The 22,290-nt window shown below is 43.7% G+C and overlaps 1 protein-coding gene across 4 annotated transcripts in view; it reads right to left on the reverse strand.

The window, feature by feature from the left end:
- Positions 1–8,396, reverse strand: part of PPARD (peroxisome proliferator activated receptor delta) — an 80,035-nt gene extending 71,639 nt beyond the window's left edge. For 2 of the 4 annotated variants that reach the window (XM_082732401.1, XM_082732402.1), the window contains exons 1-2: positions 8,214–8,359; positions 4,403–4,486 (exon numbers count right to left, since the gene is read on the reverse strand). The gene's annotated coding sequence lies outside the window, so the exon portion shown is untranslated. Of the gene's footprint in view, positions 1–4,402; positions 4,487–8,213 lie in introns of all 4 variants that reach the window. The other 2 variants (XM_082732400.1, XM_082732403.1) reach the window with 2 other exon arrangements.
- Positions 8,397–22,290: the final 13,894 nt, after the last annotated feature.

The raw sequence follows: 22,290 nt of genomic DNA on the forward strand, positions 1-22,290 counted from the left end.
AGGGTTGCTATTAACATCTAGTGGGTCCAAGCCAGGAATGATGCTAAACATCCCACAACACACAGCCTACTCAATGAAGAATTCCCCAGCCCAAAATGTCTATAGCACTGGAGGTGAAGAGAGTGAGAGACACGAACAAGGCAATGCTGGAAGCAACAAAGGGACACTGAGGAAAGTGTACCTTCTTTGCTTGTTTGGAAAAGGGGATGAGAGGTAAAGCTCTGGGTTCTGGCAGAGTGAAGGAAGGCCTGTTTCTGAGGAGCGAGTGGGCCCGCAGACTGTTGGATATGTAGGGTGGCCTGCTTGGCTACACCTGCCACTGGGAGAGCAAAGTTGGCCTGGACTTCCACAGGAGTGGAAGCCAAAGAACTGTGTGCCTCTGAGGTTACAACTCTTGGATGAGGGAAGTGCCAAGAGCAGTACTAAGACAAGGATCAAGGAGTTACAGACAATTGCAAATGAGGGCAATGAAAATCTGCTTTGAGGCACCTATTGGCCTAACAGTAGAGGAATGAACTTAAGCACGAAGTGGTTTTCCCACAACACAGGGAGCCTCTCCCTCCAGTGTCCTCCCTGTGGGAGAACTCTTTCACAGGTGTGGCACTATGAGCTGTGGAGAATTCGCCAATGATCTCTGGAGAGCTGTGGAGATGATGACAAGGCGGGGTGGAAGGCAGGCTTTGAAGATTGGACTCAAAAAAAATAACACAATATAATATAACATAACATAACATAAACATAATATAAGAAAACAAAACAAAATAAAATAAAAAAGGGGTGTCATGTTGCACTGACCAGAACACCCAACTGTTGAAGAGAACCTGGTGGCTCCCCACACTGAGGCCCTCAGGGCCACGCTGGTAAATCAGGGAAGGAACTGCTAGACGAAACAATAAAAACTGACTTTGTTAAATCATGACCCTTAAGTATGTGTCTTTTAAATATTCTTTGTAAGGAGAGTCATATGGTTGTCTCAAGAAAAATTGTGGGACTGAGTTGCAAGCTAGTCATTTTCTTCTTGAAACATTTTTACTTCAAAGAAAAGAGTAACACACTATAATTATTTAGACTTTGAGTATTTGACAGACTTTTTCTTGGAAAGGGAGATTCAAATAAAAAGCCCGACGGTATGGGGTGGCACCTGGGTGGCTCAGTGGGTTATGTGTCCTATTTCTGGTTTCGGCCTGGGTCATGATCTCAGGGTTATGGGATCGAGCCCTGTGGCAGGCTCCGCACTCAGTGGGGAGTTAGCTTGAGATTCTCTCTCTCCCTCTCCCTTTGCCCCTCCCCACACACATACACCCGTGCTTTCTCTCAAAAAATAAAATCTTTAGGCAAACAAACAAAAAACCAACCAAACAAAAAAACCTGAGAGTATGTTACCAGTGATAAAAATCAAGCTTTCAAGAGAAAATCCAAATAATGGAAAACTTGTATCTACCACTCTGAGCTTAACAGCTTCTCAACACTTGAATGCCTTTCTGTTGAGATCAGTGGTATTAATATGATTTATTGATATTGTAAAATGAAATATGTCAACATTTAGAAGATTTATGTGACTTAGTGAACCAATATTTTCTGGTGACCAACTTAAAGTAAAAGATCCATTCAAAGCACAAGAGGAACCCATGGATTTTAATGTTATAGTATGAAAACTCCGTTGGTAAGGTTTCAGACTCCACACTCCAACTACCCTTTAAGAAACTACCATTTGGGGGCGCCTGGGTGGCTCAGTGGTTTGGGCTGCTGCCTTTGGCTTGGGTCATGATCTCAGGGTCCTGGGATCGAGCCCCGCATCGGGCTCCCTGCTCCGCAGGAAGCCTGCTTCCCTCTCTCTCTCTCTCTGCCTGCCTCTCTGCCTACTTGTGATCTCCGTCTTTCAAATAAATAAATAAAATTTAAAAAAAAAAAAAAAAAAAGAAACTACCATTTGTCCTATTTTGGTAGTGTATCAAAGAATAATATCCACAATTATCTGCAAAAGCTGTTAAAAGCTATTACTCCCTCTTTCTCAAGAACCTATCTGTGTGAGGCCAGATTTTTTTCATGGCCTTCAAATAAAACAACATATATCAAGAGACCAAAGCAGACTGAAGTAGTTATGAGAATCCAGCTGTCTTCTGTTAAGCCAGACATTAAGAGATTGCCAAAAATGTAAAACAATGCCACTTCTCTCAAATCTGTTTTGAAAAATAACCATTTTTTCTTAAACATGCCATTTGTGGTAAATGTAATGGGTTTATTATTATATTAAATGGATTAATAAGTTAGTAATTTTAAAAAATTCCTCAGTTTTTAGTTTCTACTAAGATAAATAGAAGTTCTTGTGCCCCTAATAATTTTCAAGAGTGTAAAAGGGTCTTGAGGTCAAAAGGTTTGAGAATCATTGTTTATGACGTTTATGATGCTTATGACATTCATTGTTTATGACAGCACAACAGTTGACTTCAGGGGCACCTGGTGGCTCAGTTGGTTAAGTATCTGCCTTCAGCTTAGGTCATGATCCCAGGGTCCTGGGATCAAGCCCTGTGTCAGGCTCCCTGCTCAGCGGGGAGCCTACTTCTCTCTCTGCCTGTAGCTTCCCCTGCTTGTGTTCGTGTTCTCTCTCTGGCAAATAAATATATAAAAATCTTAAAAACAAACAAACAAAACCACTGAGGTGCCTGAGTGGCTCACGTTGTGATCCAGGCATCTTGGGATCAAGCCCGGCATCAGTCTCCCTGCTCAGCAGGGAGGCTGCTTCTCCCTCTCCCTCTGCCAGCCACTTTGCCTACTTGTGCTGTTTTTCTGTCAAATAAATAAATAAAATCTTAAAAAAAAAAAAAAAAGACCTCAAAATAAACCAACTTTCTTTCAAGGCCCAATCTGAAACCCAGTTTCTTCAGGAACAAAGCTGATCCAAAGTAACGATCAGCTCCTCTAAATGAGTATCCCTGCCATTATCCTCATACCCACCAGCTCTCTTCATATTTTCAAAATCTTTTCGTGCATATGTCTTTTCTCCCCAGCCAGACTCCACACCCTTGGTGGGGAGGGAGGGGGAGCAGCCAAGGACTGTATCTGAAACATCGGTCACAGGACCTGACCTCAGATGGGAAAGATGAAGATAAGGAACACACCACAGACTTCTGAGATTAGCACTGAAAAATCTGATAACGCCCCAGGCTCACCTTTGCCAGTGGAAACTAAGAAGGAAAATTTCTGGCTGGGACTGGGAGCTCAAAGCTCAGGGATAAACCGGACAAGTGAACTCTGGACATGTGGCTCTGTGGCCAGCTGCTGCTGGAACGAATGACAAAGCCATGAACTCAGTGGCTCTCCCTCTACCTGATCCCCTCTCAGGGAACCTCAGCGGCCTCCCACAACCCCCTTCTTCCTCATTCACATTTCCTTCAGAGGAAGGACTGGGCATGGGTTTGACAACCAGAGAGGCCCCTGCCTGAGGCCTTCCTGCAAGATCCACAAGCGAGCTGGCCCCCACAGACAGACAGACATGTGGGCTCAGCACCCTGTTTGGCAACAGGAAAACCCACAGCAAGTTAAAGGCAGAGAAAGGGAAGTGAAGCCCATAAACAGCTGCTGGAACCACTGAACTTCAGAGATTAAAACAAATCAGACAGGAGCCCATGTTTCCCCTGGCCCCCAGCAGGGATCTCCCCACAGCCCCGGCCGCCCAGATAGCTGAAACAATGAACATCGAGTTCCCTGCAGCTCTCCTTCTGAGGGTTTATAAAATCTGCCAGGCATCCTGAGAACAAACAGGGAAACAGTGATGAGAGGCCATCCACATTGTTCAGACACTGGTGAGGACCTGCTATGCCAGCAGAGATGGAAGGAAAAACTCTTGTGTATTATGCCCAGATCTCATGTGTGCCAACAAACTTTGGACCCATCAGGCAGGGAATGAATTTGGTTTTTTTCCTATCATCACTTCCCAAGTGTCTAGTACTGTGCCTGGTACCCAGCAGACACTCAGGAATGCCCGCTGCATAAATGAAAGAGAATGAAAAGCACCAACTTTGTGGCCTGCCACCCATATGGATAGAGAAGAAAAGTTTGTGCACTGATTCATTCAACAAATATTTAGAATCTCCTCAGCACTAGGCAGTCCTAGACACAACAGGAAATAAAATAAGTCCCTGCCCTTTGTGGATTTTATGTTTCAGTGGGTGCAAAGGTGAGGCAATATCAACACTCCCCAAAAAACTACATAAGCCATAGACATTTAATAATTATTTAATAAGCGCCCACTATGTGGAAGCAACGAGTACCACATGTTATGACAGGCACCTGGGATCTGGGAACTCAGCCCTAGTGAAACTTCCATCTTTTAGGCCAGGATCCTAAACCTGGGATGTCTCAGTTGGTCGTCAGAGGTCCTGTGTAAGGAAAACGGGATTACCTCTTTGGCGCATCTGTCCTCATCTATCGGTGAACAGAAGCCACTGCGTGAGTACCACGTGCATGCCCAAAATGCCACACAACGCTGCAGGACAGAAAGAAACCCAACATCTTTACTGGAGAGGCACTGGGGTCAGAAAAGTAGCGTTCATGTTTTAAGTAAACACGAGGGCTCCAAAACTGCTCTTAGATAAGCGGGCTCTTTCTTTGTCCCTCATACACACACACACAGCCTGAGATGTTATTCTGGGCCTGAGTCAGCAAATATTTCCCGATCCTGGAAGGAGTCTGCTCATTTCTCAGTAAGCAGACACCAGCTTTGCTCATTTTCCCTGAGCGAGGCAAAAGGAGCTGGCCAAGGGAAGAAGGGACCTGGAGCCCAACAGCCTCCACAGGTGGCAGCTCAGAAATGGAGATGCCCTGAGTCATGCTTGAGTCCTTGACCAAAGCCCTGTGGCAGGAAGACTAGAGTCACACCCGAATCACCCGCCTCAGAGCCACAGAGGCCAGGAACCATCTGCCAAGAAGAAGACCCACATGGCTGAAACCTGATGCAAGGGGTCATCTCCTCCCTCCCAGGTTCCAGCAAGCACCCAGCTCTCCTCTGACTTGGTGAAACACAGCTGCTGCAAAGGGCTCCTCCCCCTGGATCCAAAGGCACAGCAAAATACTCAGTAACATCAGACCATCCCCAAGCAGAAGCTGCCATGCCATGTACAACAACGTGGCACAGACGAGGGCATTGCACACAGAACTTCTGACATGACACAAGCCAGAGCCTGGAGGGACAGACAAACTTGGTGGAGACACTGGGCGGGGAGGAAGAAGAGAGTGATCCCATTGTGGACAGTGCAGGGCAGTGAGGCAACTCCTGGTACCTGCAGGCCCAGCTCAGGCATGGGTAGTGGGCCCTGCAACTGGGCTCCCTAGCCAGCAGGGACCACCCGGGGAGGTGGGCCGCAATGATGGGCTCTACAGCTGAGGCCTTTAGAAGCAACAGGTCTGACTCCTCCTGAGAGAGAGGACATGCCGGGATCTGCAGGGCCTCGGGACAGCTTGCACAACAGCCAGAACAGCAGCACTCTATCGAGAGCAGAGGCCTACCTGCTGCCCAGGCCAGCATGCAACTCTGGCTGGCCTCTATCAGGCCCTGAGGGACCACAGGTGGGGTAAGGGCCATTCTTCTGGAACGGGTAGAGGCCTACACCAAAGGAGGAAAACAGTAGTGGAGAAGCAAGAAGAAATAGCCAAACAAAAAGAACTAAGGAGCTGATGGACTACAGCCTCTGTAGAATAATGTCAGGGGACCTGTCTGCCCACACCTTTGAAAAAGAAAGAAGGCTGGCCCAAACTCTGCAAAACTCTACTGAATGGGAACTTGGTCACTGATAACTCTGACCACAGCCAAGGCCACAGGGTGGACAGATGGCAAGAAGCTTACCAGCCAGAGCTGGTGGTGCCAAAGCTGTTCCATAAGGACTGGGCTTGACCCCTTCTTAAGCCCCTCTCACCTGCTGCCTCAGTGGAGAGTACTAATGGGTAAGCAAAGACAGAGGAGCAGAAAACCTCTCGAAAGAGTCAGGTAAAGTCCTTGGGAGTCAGACTGGACTAACTTACTGCCAATCACATGATTTCACCTTCATCAGAACGACACACTATAACTCTGGAGGGATGCTTTATGTAAGAACAAGGGACCCCTTTTGGTCCATTCTATCCAAATCCCACCCAGGCACTGCTCAGGGAAGGACTCAGGGGTCAATGGAAAGGGGAGAGGCTCAGACATCCACAGTCCTATTCCTTTCACAGAAAAGGGTCAGTACACAAGAGGGCTCCCAAACTTTTAAGTCTGGTCTAAGCTGGCTCACTTGGCTCTCCACCACAGCTCCTGAAGGTTGCCAATTCTGTGTCCAATTCTGGCTCAAAGACAGCACGATCCTCAAAAGAGGAGACCTAGAAACCCGGAGCCAGGTGAAACAGGGCTTCACTTCTAAATGTGAGAGTGGGTCATGCTTTCAGAATCCTCCAAGATCAGTCTGGCCAGAAACAGGATAATGTTATTTCCTAAAAATCTCTCCAGGGACCAATGCCAAATAAAGGAGCTCAAATTGAAGGCATCTGAAAAGAACTTTCTGCCTGACAAGAAGGTTAAACCCCCAGACACACCAGGAAGGCAGTGGGCTTTCTGGCCCCAGAGAAGATATCTCTGTGAGTGGCCAGAAACAATGACACCGTCCATCTAACGCAGCCCCACCAACTCCCCAGGCAGATATCCACCTGACAGGGCAAAGGGACCAGAACTTAGGGGTCAGCCTTCCTCCTGGATCCACAGGAAATTAAGCTCTCAAGGAAAACGGGAGGGAGAAGAACCTTCAAGAGAACCTACTCATCAGAGGCCCTAACGTTCAGTGGATTAGAGATACACGAGTGAAAATCAGAAACTGATTCAGGTGACCAGTAACAAATGGGACAGATGCCTGCCAGCCCCAGGGCTATCAGGCTAGCAATCTATTTCAAAACTCAAGTAGAAAAAAAATGTCTTGGAGCCAGTACAGAGGAAAAAGGTTACGGGATTCTTTAGGACACAACTTCTGGAGACTCCTTTTAGCTTTGGGGGATGGCGCAAAGGGTGAAGGGTGGGAGTGAGGCCAGAGATAATCTGGAGTATCATGGTGTAACTGTGCTTGGTACATCCAGAGTGGAAAGACAGAGAGCCCTGTTTCCTGGAAGGGGAAAAGAGTTGGATGAGGCCTCCAGCTACCCCTGGCACACACCCAAGTCAGCGGCTGCTCTCTCCCCAAGGGTTCCTGGAAGTCAACAGACCCATAAAGGGGAAGTATTAAAGCTGAGATTAGAATGGTCTACAAACTGGACACCATCCCTGATGCAACACCCGAGTAAATACTCCCACACAGACATGCCTGCTACTTACTTCAGCTCTTACTCTAATCAGGGGCTGGACACACCCCCACTCCCTCCCCCGCCCCCCCCCCCCCCCCCCCCGCCAGGGGTATCTCAGTAGCAAATTAAGGGAAAGCAGAGTAGTGTGTGGAGCTAATGCTTCTCCCTGAAATAGAGGTAAGAGACTGGAAGGGAATGAGAGGCAGCTGACAGGAAATTAGAGAGAGAGGCAAAAATTGGGCCTCTGAGGATAGCCAGGGTAGAAGGGGCTTAGGTAGACAGAGATTGCTGGCAAAGTACAGAAAAAGCCTAATAACACCGCAAAGATGACCGGAAGCCGTAATGCTGAGAAGGGCCAGGCAATGGGGGGAGGAAGGGACAGGGACGGAAAAAGAGAGCAAAGACCGGTCAAGGGTGGGAGGACGAAGGCAAGAGGTAACGAGAGGGACAGAGAAGATTCCCCCAAGGAGACCCTGGGTAGAGGGGGCAATGGATTTGGAGACACCAGAGAAGCGATGAAGGAAGAGGTCAGAGACAACAGTAGGGAACGAGAGAGGACCCCTAGCCGTAGACCCGGCTCTCGGGTCTCGGCCACAGAAGTGGGAGGAGACGGAGCCACTAGGCCCAAGAGGGGGCATAGAGTAGGGTGGGGGAGGCCCGCGGTTCGGGCTCAGTGATGGGGTTCCAAAAGGCCGGGGGCTCAAGGGCGGCGGGGCGCCAGGAGACCCACAAACCACCGCGGACCGGCCGGGGCCGGGGTGTCGGGAAGCCGCAGCTGCTCCGCCGCGGACCCCTGCCGCTCCCCTCATTCCCCTCCCCGCCGGGCCTCGCGCCCCTGCCCCACGGGCCGCCTCAGCCCGGGCCAGCCGCCTCCTTCTGCCGCCCGCCTACTGCTTCCCCCGACCCGGGCTGACCTGTTTTGGCCGTCTCCCGGGCCGCCGCTGCCGTCCCGCAGGCTCCGCAGGATCCTCCGAAGCCTGCCAAAACTTTTCCCATTAATCCCCAGCTCCGCGGCGGCCGCGGCGTCACACGCTGCGCGGCCCGGACCCGCCCCCACTATCCTGACGTCACCGCGCACCTCAGCCCACTCCGTTCTCTCCACGCCCCCTTCCGCCCCGACCGGAGCCAATCACAGAGCCTCCTGGAGACTCCTCTGATTCTGCACTCCGCCCACCGCACGCTCCGCAGGGCCCGCCTGCAGCGCCCTCTGGTGCGGGATGCGGGCGCGGCGGCTGAAGGAGGAGTAGGAGGGGATGTTCCAGTAAAACAAGTCCAGCAAGTATCACAAAAGGGAATTTAAAGCTGGAAAGGAATTTAGAGGGCGTCTAATACAGCCTAATACAGCCTCCACGTCCTTGCAGTGAAGAAACAGTCCCAGAGAAGGTGAGTGACTTGCAGTTAGAAGCAACGCCGAGGTTAGAACCTGGGTCTCCAGACCACGCTGAAGGAGTCAATGCTGCCTGAAATTTTAATGAAAGGGTTTTCTCTCTCTACAGGCTTCTGCAACTAGAAATTTATGGTTATGGAGTTTTTACCTATCTTCCTGAATATCCAGCTAAACTGGGAGAATTCTCCTTACTGTTGTAGCAAATTCTGCTCTTGCTTCCTAAACTAGTTTTTTTTTTTTTTCTTAGCCTGTGTGTGTGTTTTTTTTTTTTTTAGCTTTTTTTTTTTTTTTTTTTTTTTAAACGAAACTAGTTTTTTGAGACCTGGAAGAGTCCTGTTATCCCAAACCTGTGCCTTCAGATATACTGTGAAAAGATACCTAGCAGCTAGTAGGCAGTATGGGAGAAGTTGGGTTTGTCATCTAGTGACCAGCAAAACTTGATTCATAGGTATACCAGCAATGTGTAACTCCCTTCTTAACACCACCCTTAAATTTAAGGTTACCCCTTCCCTCTCAAATACATTCCTCCGGCCACACCCTCAGATATCTGGATGATAGAACCCTGAGTGATTTTTTTTTCCTGCTTCTCTCTCTCTTTTGTACTTTTTGATATAAATGTGCATTACTTTGTAATGTGCATTCAGACGTCAACCTCCTTGCCCTTCGCGATTGAAGTAAAAGTGAATCATGGAGGTCAAAGCCTTCCCTAGATTTCTGCCAGTTTCTGGGGATTTGTGTTCTAAATCTCAATGCCTTCAGGCTTTGTTTCTGCCAGGCTGTTGTAGTGCCACGGTTCAAAAATGCAGAGATGAAGCTCAGCCCTTCCTGAGGACTGCCCACGTATCTTCCCACACAAAACATTCATGGGTAGAGAAGACATTCTGATGCTCTGAGCCCCGCAGCAGGGTCCCATGATGCACTGCAAACAGTTGAGGCTCACAAACCAGACATTCTTTAGAGTCTTTTCTGAACAATGCTTTTGAGGTTTTCTAACTGGCCCTTCACTGCTTAGGGTCTTGCCTTCTCCCAGATCACTACTTCCCCTCCCTGTCGGACCATTCTCTCCTCTATCCCACCCTCTCTGGAGAAATTCTTCCTGATTTCCAGGCAGATAGATACAACTTAACCCTATTCTTCATTGCTAGGGTTCCCGCTAACACTCGTGCCCTAAAGATCTTCCTTTGTACCACTAAGAGTCTTATTTCTTCTAATAAAAATAGCTCCCTTCCTAAGAGAAATTCTGGGAGTGTTCTCAAGATACTACATTTTCCACCACATTTCATATTTATATTTAAAAGATAAATAGAAAGAGAATAATATATTTAATTAGTATGCATTTAATATTGAGGCCACATAATTCCATTGCTCATTGCAATATTATTTAAAAAACAAAAACCTGGGGGCTAAGGTCATTGTCAACAACAGAGAAATGTTTAGCAAATAATGTTGTATGCTCCTGATGGAATAGTATGCTCTGCAAAGTTGGTAAAAAAAATAAGGGTGGGGGAAGGAATGATATCATATGATATTAGTGGGAAAAGGCAAAATCTGATGAGATATAAATAGCATGTATAGCTATGTATACTGTTTGGGAAACAAAAAAAGGATAGAAAAAACGGAGAGGAGGGGCACCTGGGTGGCTCAGTCATTAAGCATCTGCCTTTGGCTGGGTTCATGATCCCAGGGTCCTGGGATCGAGCCCCACATTGGGCTCCCTGCTCAGCTGGGAGTCTGCTTCTCCCTCTCCCACTCCCCTTGCTTGTGTTCCTCTCTCTCTGTGTCTCTTTCTGTCAAATACATAATAAATAAAATATTCAAAAAAAATTGAAAGGAAACACAATATCTTGTCAGCAGTTGTCTTTGGGTTGTGTTTCTAGGAGTTACTATCTTTCCACGTTTTTATTCTGAGCATGTCTTTTTCATAATGCAAACATGGTTGGGTTTTGTTGTTGTTGTTGTTGTTAACATATAACGTATTACTTACCCCAGGGCTACAGGTCTGTGAATCATCAAGTTTACACATTTCACAGCACTTACCATAGCACATACCCTCCCCAATGTCCATAACCCAACCACCCTTTCCCTACCCCTGCCACCGACCAGCAACCGTCAGTTTGCTTCATGAGATTAAGAGTCTCTTGTGGTTTGTCTCCGTCTCGATCCCATTTTTCATTTTTTCCTCCCCTACACCCCTAACCCCTCACTTTGCCTCTCAAATTCCTCATATCAGGGAGATCATATGATAATTGTCTTTCTCTGATTGACTTATTTCACTCAGCGTAATACCTCCTAGTTCCATCCATGTCATTGCAAATGGCAAGATTTAATTTCTTTTGATGGCTGCATAGTATTCCATTGAGTGTATATATACCACTTCTTCTTTATCCATTCATCAGTTCATGGTCATCTAGGTCATCTCGGTTCTTTCCATAGTTTGGCTGTTGTGGACATTGCTGCTATGAACATTCAGGTGCACATGCCCCTTCGGATCACTGCATTTGTATCTTTAGGGTAAATACCCAGTAGTGTGATTTCTCAGTCATAGGGTAGCTCTATTTTCAGCTTTTTGAGGAACCTTCATACTGTTTTTCAGAGTGGCTGCACCAGCTTGCATTCCCACCAACAGTGTAGGAGAGTTCCCCTTTCTCCACATCCTCACCAACATCTGTCATTTCCTGACTTGTTAATTTTAGCCATTCTGACTGGTGTGAGGTGGTATCTCATTGTAGTTTTGATTTGTATTTCCCTGATGCCGAGTGATACAAAGCACTTTTTCATAAGTCTGTTGGCCATCTGGATGTCTTCTTTGCAGAAATGTCTGTTCATGTCTTCTTCCCATTTCTTGATTGGATTATTTGTTCTTTGGGTATTGAATTTGATAAATTCTTTATAGATTGTGGATACTAGCCCTTTATCTGATATGTCATTTACGAATATCTTCTCCCATTCTGTCAGTTGTCTTTTGGTTTTGTTGACTATTTCCTTTGCCATGCAAAAAGCTTTTGATCTTGATGAAGTTCCACTAGTTCATTTTTGCCCTTGCTTCCCTTGCCTTTGGTGATGTTTCTAAGAAGAATTTGCTGAGGCTGAGGTCAAAGAGGTTGCTGCCTGTGTTCTCCTCAAGGATTGTGATGTATTTTTGTCTCACATTGAGGTCCTTCATCCATTTTGAGTCTATTTTTGTTTGTGATGTAAGGAAATGGTCCAGTTTCATTCTTCTGTATGTGGCTGTCCAGTTTTCCCAACACCACTTGTTGAAGAGACTGTCTTTTTTCCATTGGACATTCTTTCCTGCTGTGTTAATGATTAGTTGACCATAGAGTGGAGGGTCCATTTCTGGGCTCTCTATTCTATTCCATTGGTCTATGTGTCTGTTTTTGTGCCAGTACCATACTGTCTTGATGATTACAGCTTTATAATAGAGCTTGAAGTCTGGAATTGTGATGCCACCTACTTTAGCTTTCTTTTTCAACCTTCCTCTGGCTATTCGGGTTCTTTTCTGGTTCTGTATAAACTTTAGGATTATTTGTTCCATTTCTTTGAAAAAAAAAATGGTATTTTGATAGGGATTGCGTTAAATATGTAGATTGCTTAAGGTAGCACCAACATTTTCACAATATTTGTTCTTCCAATCCATGAGCATGGAACATTTCTCCATTTCTTTGTGTCTTCCTCAATTTCTTTCATGAGTACTTCATAGTTTTCTGAGTACGGAAATCTTTGCCTCTTTTGTTAGGTTTATTCCTAGGTATCTTATGGTTTTGGGTGCAATTGTAATGGGATCAACTCCTTAATTTCTCTTTCTTTGTCTTGCTGTTGGTGTATAGAAATGCAACTGATTTCTGTGCATTGATTTTATATCCTATATATATTTTATATCCTAAATTCCTGTATGAGTTCTAGCAGTTTTGAAGTGGGTTTTCCACATAAAGTATCATAACATCTGCAAAGAGTGAGAGTTTGACTTCTTCTTTGCCAATTTGGATGCCTTTTATTTCTTCTTGTGGTCTGACTGCTGAGGCTAGGAATTCTAGTACTATGTTGAATAGCAGTGGTGAGAGTGGACAACCCTGCCGAGTCCCTGACCTTAAGGGAAAGGCTCTCAGTTTTTCCCCATTGAGAATGATATTCACTGTGGGTTTTTCACAGATGGCTTTGATGATATTGAGGTATGTACCCTCTATCCCTACACTTTGAAGAATTTTGACCAGGAAAAGATGCTGTACTTTGTCAAATGCTTTTTCAGCATCTATTGAGAGTATGATGTGGTTCTTGTTCTTTCTTTTATTAATGTATTTTATCACACTGATTGATTTGCAGATGTTGAACCAAACTTGCAGCCCAGGAATAAATCCCACTTGATCATGATGAATAATTCTTTTAATGTACTGTTGGATCCTATTGGCTAGTATTTTGGTGAGAATTTTTGCATCTGTGTTCATCAAGGATATTGGTCTATAATTCTCCTTTTTTTTGTGGGGCCTTTGTCTGGTTTTGGGATCAAGGTAATGCTGGACTCATAAAATGAGTTTAGAAGTTTTCCTTCCATTTCTTTTTTTGGAACAGATATTAATTCTTCTTTAAATGTTTGGTAGAATTCCCCTGGGAAGCCATCTGGCCCTGGGCTCTTGTTTGTTGGGAGATTTTTGATGACTGCTTCAATCTCCTTACTGATTATGGGTCTGTTCAAGTTTTCTATTTCTTCCTGGTCCAGTTGTGGTAGTTTATATGTCTCTAGGAATGCATTCATTTCTTCCAGATTGTCAAATTTGCTGGCATATAGTTGCTCATAATACGTTCTTATAATTGTTTGTATTTCTTTTTTTTTTTTTTTTAGATTTTATTTATTTATTTGATAGAGAGAGATCACAAGTAGGCAGAGAGGCAGGCACAGAGGGGAGGAAGCAGGCTCCCCCCTGAGCAAAGAGCTGGATGTGGGACTTGATCCCAGGACCCTGAGATCATGACCTGAGCCAAAGGCAGAGGCTCAACCCACTGAGCCACCCAGGCGCCCAATTGTTTATATTTCTTTGGTGTTGGTTGTGATCTCTCCTCTTTGATTCATGATTTTATCTGGGTCCTTTCTCTTTTCTTTTTGATAAATCTGGCCAGAGGTTTATCAATCTTATTAATTCTTTCAAAGAACCAGCTCCAAGTTTCGTTGATCTGTTCTACTGTTCTCTTGGTTTCTATTTTCTATTTCATTGATTTCTGCTCTGATCTTTATTATTTCTCGTCTTCTGCTGGGTTTAGGCTTTCTTTGCTGCTCTTTCTCCAGCTCCTTTAGGTGCAGGGTTAGGTTGTATACTTGAGACCTTTCTTGTTTCTTGAGAAAGACTTGTATTGCTATATACTTTCCTCTCAGGACTACCTTTGCTGTGTCCCAAGATTTTTTAAAATTGTGTTTTCATTTTCATTTGTTTCCATGAGTTTTTTTTAATTCTTCTTTGATTTCCTGGTTGACCCATTCATTCTTTAGTAGGGTGCTCTTTAGCCTCCATGTATTTGACTTCTTTCCAACTTTCCTCTTGTGATTGAGTTCTAGCTTCAGAGCATTGTAGTCTGAAAATATGCAGGGAGTGATCCCAATTTTTTGGGATCAGGTTGAGACCTGATTTGTGACCCAGGATGTGATCTATTCTGGAAAACATTCCATGTGCACTAGAGAAGAATGTGTATTCTGTTGTTTGGGGATGAAGTGTTCTGAATATATCTGTGATGTCCATCTGGTCCAGTGTGTCATTTAAAGCCTTTATTTCCTTGTTAATCTTTTGCTTAGATGATCTATCCATTTCAGTGAGGGGGGTATTAAAGTTCCCTACTATTATTGCATTATTGTCGATGTGTTTCTTTGATTTTGTTATTAATTGGTTTATATAATTGGCTGTTCCCATATTAGGGGCATAGATATTTAAAATTGTTAGATCTTCTTGTTGGACAGACCCTTTTAGTATGATATAGTGTCCTTCCTCATGTCTTATTATAGTCTTTGGCTTAAAAATCTAATTTATCTGATATAATGATTGCCACCCCAGCTTTCTTTTGATGTCCATTAACATGGTAAATGGTTTTCCATTTACCACCTCACTTTAAATCTGGAGGTGTCTTTGGGTCTAAAATTAGTTTCTTGTAGACAGCATACCAATGGGTCTTGTTTTTCTATTCATTCTGATACCCTGTGTCATTTGACTGGGGCATTTAGCCCATTTATATTCAGGGTAACTATTAAAAGATATTAATTTAGTACTATTGTATTGTCCATAAGGTGACTGTTACTGTATATTGTCTCTGTTCCTTTCTGGTCTGTTACTTTTAGGCTCTCTCTTGGCTTAGAGGACCCCTTTCAATATTTCCCATATGGCTGATTTGGTGTTTGCAAATTCTTTTAACTTTTGTTTGTCCTGGAAGATTTTTATCTTTCCTTCTATTTTCAATGACAGTCTAGCTGGATGTAGTATTCTTGGCTGCATGTTTTTCCTCATTTAGTGTTCTGAATGTATCATGCAGTCCTTTCTGGCCTGCCAGGTCTCTGTGGATAGGTCTGCTGCCAATCTAATATTTCTACCATTGTATGTTATAGACCTCTTGTCCCAAGCTGCTTTCAGGATTTTCTGTTTGTCCCTAATATTTGTAAGTTTTGCTATTAAATGACGGGGTGTGGACCTATTTTTATTGATTTGGGGGGGGTTCTCTGTACCTCCTGGATTTTGATGCTTGTTCCCTTTGCCATATTAAGGAAATTCTCTACTATAATTTGCTCTAATATACCTTCTGCCCCCCTTCTTCTTCTGGGATCCCAATTATTCTAATATTGTTTCATCTTATGATATCACTTATCTCTCAAATTCTCCCCTCATGGTCCAGTAGTTAGTTTGTCTCTTTTTTGCTCAGCTTCTTTATTCTCCATCATTTGGTCTTCTATATCACTAGTTCTCTCTTTCTGCCTCATTTATCCTAGCAGTAAGAGCCTCCAGTAATAGCTTTTTTTATTTCAACTTGGTTAGATTTTAGTTCTTTTATCTCTCCAGAAAGGAATTTTATTTTTCCAGAAAAGGATTCTCTAATATCTTCCATGCTTTTTTTGAGCCCAGCTAGCACCCTGATAATCGTCATTCTGAACTCTAGTTCTGACTTATTACTAATATCCGTACTGATTAGGTCCCTACCTGTTGGTACTGCCTTCTTGTTCTTTTTTTTGTGATGAGCTTTTCTGCCTTGTCATTTTATCCAAATAAGAATAGATTAATGAGAGAACAAAATACTAAAAGGGTACCAAAGACCCCAGAAAAATATACACTAACCAAATCAGAAGAGACCTGAAAGTGGGGGGAGAAGAAAGGGGGGAAAAACTTAAAAAGAAAAAAGAAAAAGAAAAAAAAAAATATATATATATATATTAGACTGGTAAACAGAGTCACCCACTTGATTTTGGGTCTATTCTGGTCTCTTAGAAGAAAATACTTCCCAAAATTTTAAAGAAAGAAAAAAAATATATATATATATATATATATGAAAATAAGGGTAAACACAATGGAGGGATGGAATATGACTGTAAAGGTGAAAATTTAGAAAGATTCTAAATAAAAAGTTGGTTGGAAAAAGAAGAAAGAAAAGAGGGGAGAATGTGATCAGGCTGGAGACTAGGACAAAGCCATGTGCTAGTTTTAGGGTATATTTTGATCTATTAGAAGAAATTGTATCCTAAAATTTTAAAGAAAAAAAATCCTATATGTATACCAAAAATAAGGTTAAATACAATGAGGGGATAAAATATGACTCTAACAATGAAAATTTTAAGATTTTTTTAAAGCTGTTGATAAGATGAAATAGTTTAAAAATGTTAAAATAGGAAAGAGGAAAAGTTAAAGAAAATAGAATAGGAAAAAAATTTTTTTTAATTCACCTTTGAAAGATTGAAGGATCATGGGGGATAAACCCCACGAATTCTATGTGTTGCTTTCTTCTAGCTCTGGAGTTCCGCAGTTCTCATTGATTGGTGAACTTGGTCTTGGCTGAATGTTCTTGCTGATCTTCTGCTAGGGGGTTGGCTGTTGCAGTGATTCTCAAATGTCTTTGCCTGAGGTGAAATTGCACCACCCTTGCCAGGGGCCAAGCTAAGTAATCTGCGTAGTTTTGGTCTCAGTAGCTTTTGTTCCTGAATGCTTTCTGTACCTCTTTGGAGGACAGGAATGAAGATGGCAGCCTCCCAATCTCCAGCCCGGAGGAGCCAAGAGCTCGGGGCCCTTCTCCTCAGGGCACCCTCAGAGAAAAGCCATCAATCCCTCCTGTCTCCCTGGTCTGAGCTCACCCAGCCTGTGACCAAGCATTTCTGTCTCTGGCGCATGGCCCTGTTTGGAGTCTCCAAACCCAGCAGATTCCTGTCACATGCTCCTGTGCCACTTCTTCTGAAGGGGAAAGGAGGGGGTCTCTCCAGATCTGCCACTTGTGAGGTCCTTGCTTGAATAACAGTGGCCCAGTTGTATCTCAGATCACAGTTTAAGGTAACCCCGAGCTGAGAGCTCCTTCCTCAGCTTTTATACCTGGCACCTCTGCCACACTTAGACATGCCTGGTCTTTCTGTGACCCCGCAGGTCCTGAGACCATACTGTCCCCAGGAGGGCTCCACCCCCACTTAGCCTCTGGAGTGATGTCCCTCTGCGGAGCATACTTCTTAAAGTGCCAATTTTGTGCTCCACTGCTCTGCTGCTTGCCGGGAGCCGGGCCCTCCCCCTGTGGTCTATCTTCCCGTCAATTCCGATTCACTTCTCCGCAAGTCCTACCTTCCCGAAAGTGGTTGCTTTTCTGTTCTTAGAATTGCTGCTCTTCTTCTCTTCTCTCTTCTGTTGGGTTTGTAGATGTTGAGAATGGTTTGATAAGTATCTAGCTGAATTCCTGGGGCCAGATGAAATTTAGGTTTCCTACTCCTCTGCCATCTTGCTTCCTCCCCATTTTTTTTTTTTTTTTAAGAATGAAAAGGAAACATCTTTCTTATAGTGAGCAGAAATTTATATCCTCTAGTGCGCCTATCCAGTAGTGTCAGTCCTCTTCCTTGGAGGTAAACTAAGTCAGATTGTGTTCCATAGACGAGACCTTCTGATGCTGGTCCCATTCCCCTGTGTCCTTCCTTCTTCAAGCTACAACATCTCTAGTACCTCATATAAAACGATGATGGCTCCCTTTGCCACAGATAGTTAGCCTCAGAATGTGCCATTTTGTGTATGTCCATCCTCTTCAAGCCTTCTTGGTTTTTCTGCCACCTCACTTCTGAATCACTTTCCTATTTTAGTATATGTGCCGCCGAAGCGAGCACGAATCACTTTCCTATATTTGGGGAATATCCCACCGTGGACTCTTCCTCCACTGTGGAAGCTCCACAATGCCAGGGATTTAATTCTGGCCCCCTTTTCAGCTAGGGCATCTCCATACAAAAGGCTCCACCAGAACCTGGGGAAAGGAAAACCTGGGAAGCACACAGAATCCACTTGGGTAAGTGGCAGAGCTGCAGGTCCACCCAATCTCTAGCTGTAAGAAGCAGCAATTTTAAGTGTAGCATGATATCAGCCATGGAATCAGTGGCACCTGTACCCAGATGAAGCAGCTGGGGTGTATTCATAAGGACTGTTGTGTGCCATCTTTTGAGGTATCCTTCCTGACCAGACAGCCTCTGAACTGTCTTTCGCTCATCCTCCCAATTACTTCAGGAACACTTCTATATGCTATTAATAAAATCTTTTTTTTTTTTTTAACTTAAACCAGTCAGTTTCTGTTTCTTGAATCTTCATTATTTTTAAGGTTTTTTTTGTTTAGTTTTGTTTTGGTTTGTTTTATTTGAGAGAGAGTGAGAGTGAAAGAGGTCACAGAGGGAGATGGAGAAGCAGACTCCCCACTGAACAGGGAGCCTGATGTACACATGTACTGGAGGAGAAGGCTTTTTATGGATCCTGGCCACAATCTGCAACTAGGCTATTGCCCTCCGACTAACTGCGCTACCTCCCCACTCTTCCTCACACAGAAGCCCTACAGGGATGACTTGAGCCCGCTGTGGCTGTGCTGTCTATGTGGTCTCCAGAGCTTATGAGGAAATCTGAGGGCATCCAAGATTGGTTACGTTCCCCTTTGTCCGGGATGTTGGAAAGGGCAGAGGACTTACTTTCTAATCCTGGAATTAAAGACTGGAAAATAACTTCTCCTGCCCCCCCAACCAGTTCCATCTCTCACGATTGAGAGCCTTTTGTGCCAGTTCCAATGTAGATGGTATTCAGGCATCAGGCTGATCTGCTTTTCAATATCTCATACCTCAACCACCAACACCTCCCTGTGGCCAGTCATAGAATATTCAAAATTCTGGAATAGACCCATTGACCCTGAAGCTTAAGGGTTGGCTTGCCACTTCAAGTCTAAACTCTACCTAGTTTCCAAGAATGTCTATAACCAGGCCTCATTCTACCTTCCTAGTCCTTTCTACCTTCATGGAAGTAGTCTTCAAATTTTTTTGCCTCTCTATTCCCCAAAGAACATATAACTATGAAGCTCCTTGTACATTTTTAAGGTAACATCTGATATTTTTCACCATTAGTTGGAACACTTAAAACATAGAGAATGGATGTCATTTCTATTATTCTATAAATATTGACATTTTCACATAAAACTACATTACTACCCTTTAATATATATTGAATAAGACCCAAATCCCATAGAGATGTGACACTTACCATCACCCATCTTAAAAATACATGAAGAAGCTGGGGCGCCTGGGTGGCTCAGTGGGTTAAAGCCTCTGCCTTCGGCTCAGGTCATGATCCCAGGGTCCTGGGATCGAGCCCTGCATCGGGTTGTCTGCTCTGTGGAGAGCCTGCTTCCTCCTCTCTCTTTCTGCCTGCCTCTCTGCCTACTTGTGATATCTGTCTGTTAAATAAATAAATAAAATCTTTAAAAAAAATACATGAAGAAGCTCTTCTTTATCAATAGAAAATATTACATTGTCTCTTTCTCTTCTTCTACTTGCATTTCCATTCAATTTTCCCCTCAAAAATCTGATCAATGTAACACATTTTTTTTGCTTAAGTGTTTTATTGATTACCATATTGTACATCTGTGCAACCAAAATATGTCTATACATTGAAATTTTTTAAAAAATAGATTTTAAGGGTGCCTGGGTGGCTCAGTGTGTTAAAGCCTCTGCCTTCAGCTCAGGTAATGATCTCAGGATCCTGGGATCGAGACCCGCATCAGGCTCTCTGCTCAGCAGGGAGCCTGCTTCCTGTTCTCTCTCTGCCTGCCTCTCTGCCTACTTGTGATCTCTGTCTGTCAAATGAATAAATAAAATCTAAAAAAAAATAGATTTTATTTATTATAGAGAAAGAACATGAGTGGGAGGACAGAGAGAGAGGGAGAAGCAAGCTCCCTACTAAGCAGGGAGCCCAACCCTGGGGGCTCATTCACTAGGGGGGGGGCCCTCTATCCCTGGACCCTGAGATCATGATCTGAGCCTAAGGCAGACACTCAACAGTCTGAGCTACCCAGGTGCCCCAAAATTTAAAAAATTTTTAAGTTTCATGTAACTATAAAACTTTTTTTTTTTTAAAGATTGTATTTGTTTATTTGACAGAGAGAGACCGTAAGAGAGGGAACACAGCAGGGGAGGTGGGAGAGGGAGAAGCAGGCTTCCCGCTGAGCAGAGAGCCTGATGTGGGATTTGATCTCAGGACCCTGAGATCATGACCTGAACTGAAGGCAGATGCTTAACCAACTGAGCCACCCAGAGGCCCCAGTAACTATAAAACTCTAAATGAGAAATTTCTTTCTGGTTTGAGTGACCATTACAAAATTAGTAACATACAATTGATCAAAATAACATAAATGCTCTGATTTTTATAAATATTATGCATAAACACAAATGATACATTGGAAATGTATTTTTTAAGGATTTATGTATTTATTTTGAGAGAGAGAGCATGAGCAGGGGAGCCAAGGGAGAGAGAATTCCAAGCAGAATCCACCAACCGTGCCACCCAGGTGCCCGAGAAATGTATTCCTTTTCCTTTCTTTTTTTTTTTTTACACTAAAAAAAATTTTTTAAAAATTTTTTAAGGTATTTTTTTTATTAACATATAATGTATTATTTGTTTAGGGTATAGGTCTGTGAATCATCAGTCTTGCACAATTAAGTCTTACACAATTTTATTTATTTATTTGATAGAGAGAGCATGAGAGCACAAGCAGCAGGAGCAGCAGAGGGAAGAGAAGCAGGCTCTCCACTGAGCAGGGAGCCCAGTATGGGGCTTCATCCCAGGACCCTGAGATCATGACTTGAGCCAAAGGCAGACACTTAATAGACTGAGCCACCCAGGCACCCTCAGAAATGTATTTCTTAATGAAAGGCTGGACTGCTTTTTCCCCAGGTAGTTCCTATGTTCATAGTTGAATATGTTATTGCTGGAATAAGACGGCATTCGGCATGAATTGCAGGCCCGTGTTTTCATTTATGCTTCATTTTCATTTTATATCAATAAATAGATAGGAATTTAGAATTTTGATACAGCAGTGGCATCTAAATCCCAGTTGTTTACCACCCCCCAAAAAAACCCAAATCACAAAGATCTATTATGAAAAGATATTGTTAATGATTTTTCAGCTGACAGTGCAATTAAGTCCTTTTAGGTTTTGAAGCAAAGATTTAGAAACCTCCTGACTTGAAAACAAAAAGAATTTCTTGTCCAGCTTTTAAGGCATTCATTTTCTCAGCACCCACAGCCAGCACCAGCATTGCAAATTGCTGCTTTGTTTAGTGTTCCAGGGTATCCCCCCACCCCACCACAGTCCACCATTGAAAGATCGTGGGTAAAGGAGTGGTGAACCTTGTTACAGAAAGTAGGGAAGGCGACAGTGTGAAAGAGGACAGCAGTTTTGGGTGCCTTAGGGATGCATTCATTTAAGCATCCAACTCTTGGTTTCAGCTCAGGTCGTGATCTCAGGATCATGGGATTGAGCCCCCCATGTCGGGCTCCTGGCTCAGTGCAGAGTCTGCTTGAGATTCTCTCTGTCTCTCAAATAAATAAATCTTAAAAAAAAAAAAAAAAAGACAGCAGTTTTGGTAAAGAGCGCATTTGGAAGTTGAGGATCTACAAATTGATTTTCTGAAAACTTTTTGTACCCTAGAGATACCCCACTTCCAATTAGAGGACCATGGACCTTCCCACCAGAGGAGGAATTCCCATCCAGAATCCACATTTCTTGTGCTCATAGATATATTATGCTTCTTTCTACTTATTGTCGTTTCCATGTTCTCCAACTCTTCTTTCTTACAAAAATTTTAAGGGCCACTGTGAATCCCATCTCCTACCAAATGCTTCCTCCCCTTTCTTCTGAATTCCTACCACACTTAGAGTTTGAACCTCACTTCCCATCCCACAATATGCACTGTGTTATACTGGTAATTTTGTTTCATGACACTTTAAATACACTGGAATGAAGTTCCTCGCAATAGATCTTGGTGTCCTTGCTAGAGAAATGAACTTCGGTTTTTGTTTTTGGGTTTTTTTTTTTTAATATTTTACTTATTTATTTGAGAGAGAGAGAGCATGAATGAGAGAGAGAGAGAGAGC

Source organism: Mustela nivalis (assembly GCF_964662115.1).
Source record: "Mustela nivalis genome assembly, chromosome: 5".
NCBI classification, from domain to species: domain Eukaryota; kingdom Metazoa; phylum Chordata; class Mammalia; order Carnivora; family Mustelidae; genus Mustela; species Mustela nivalis.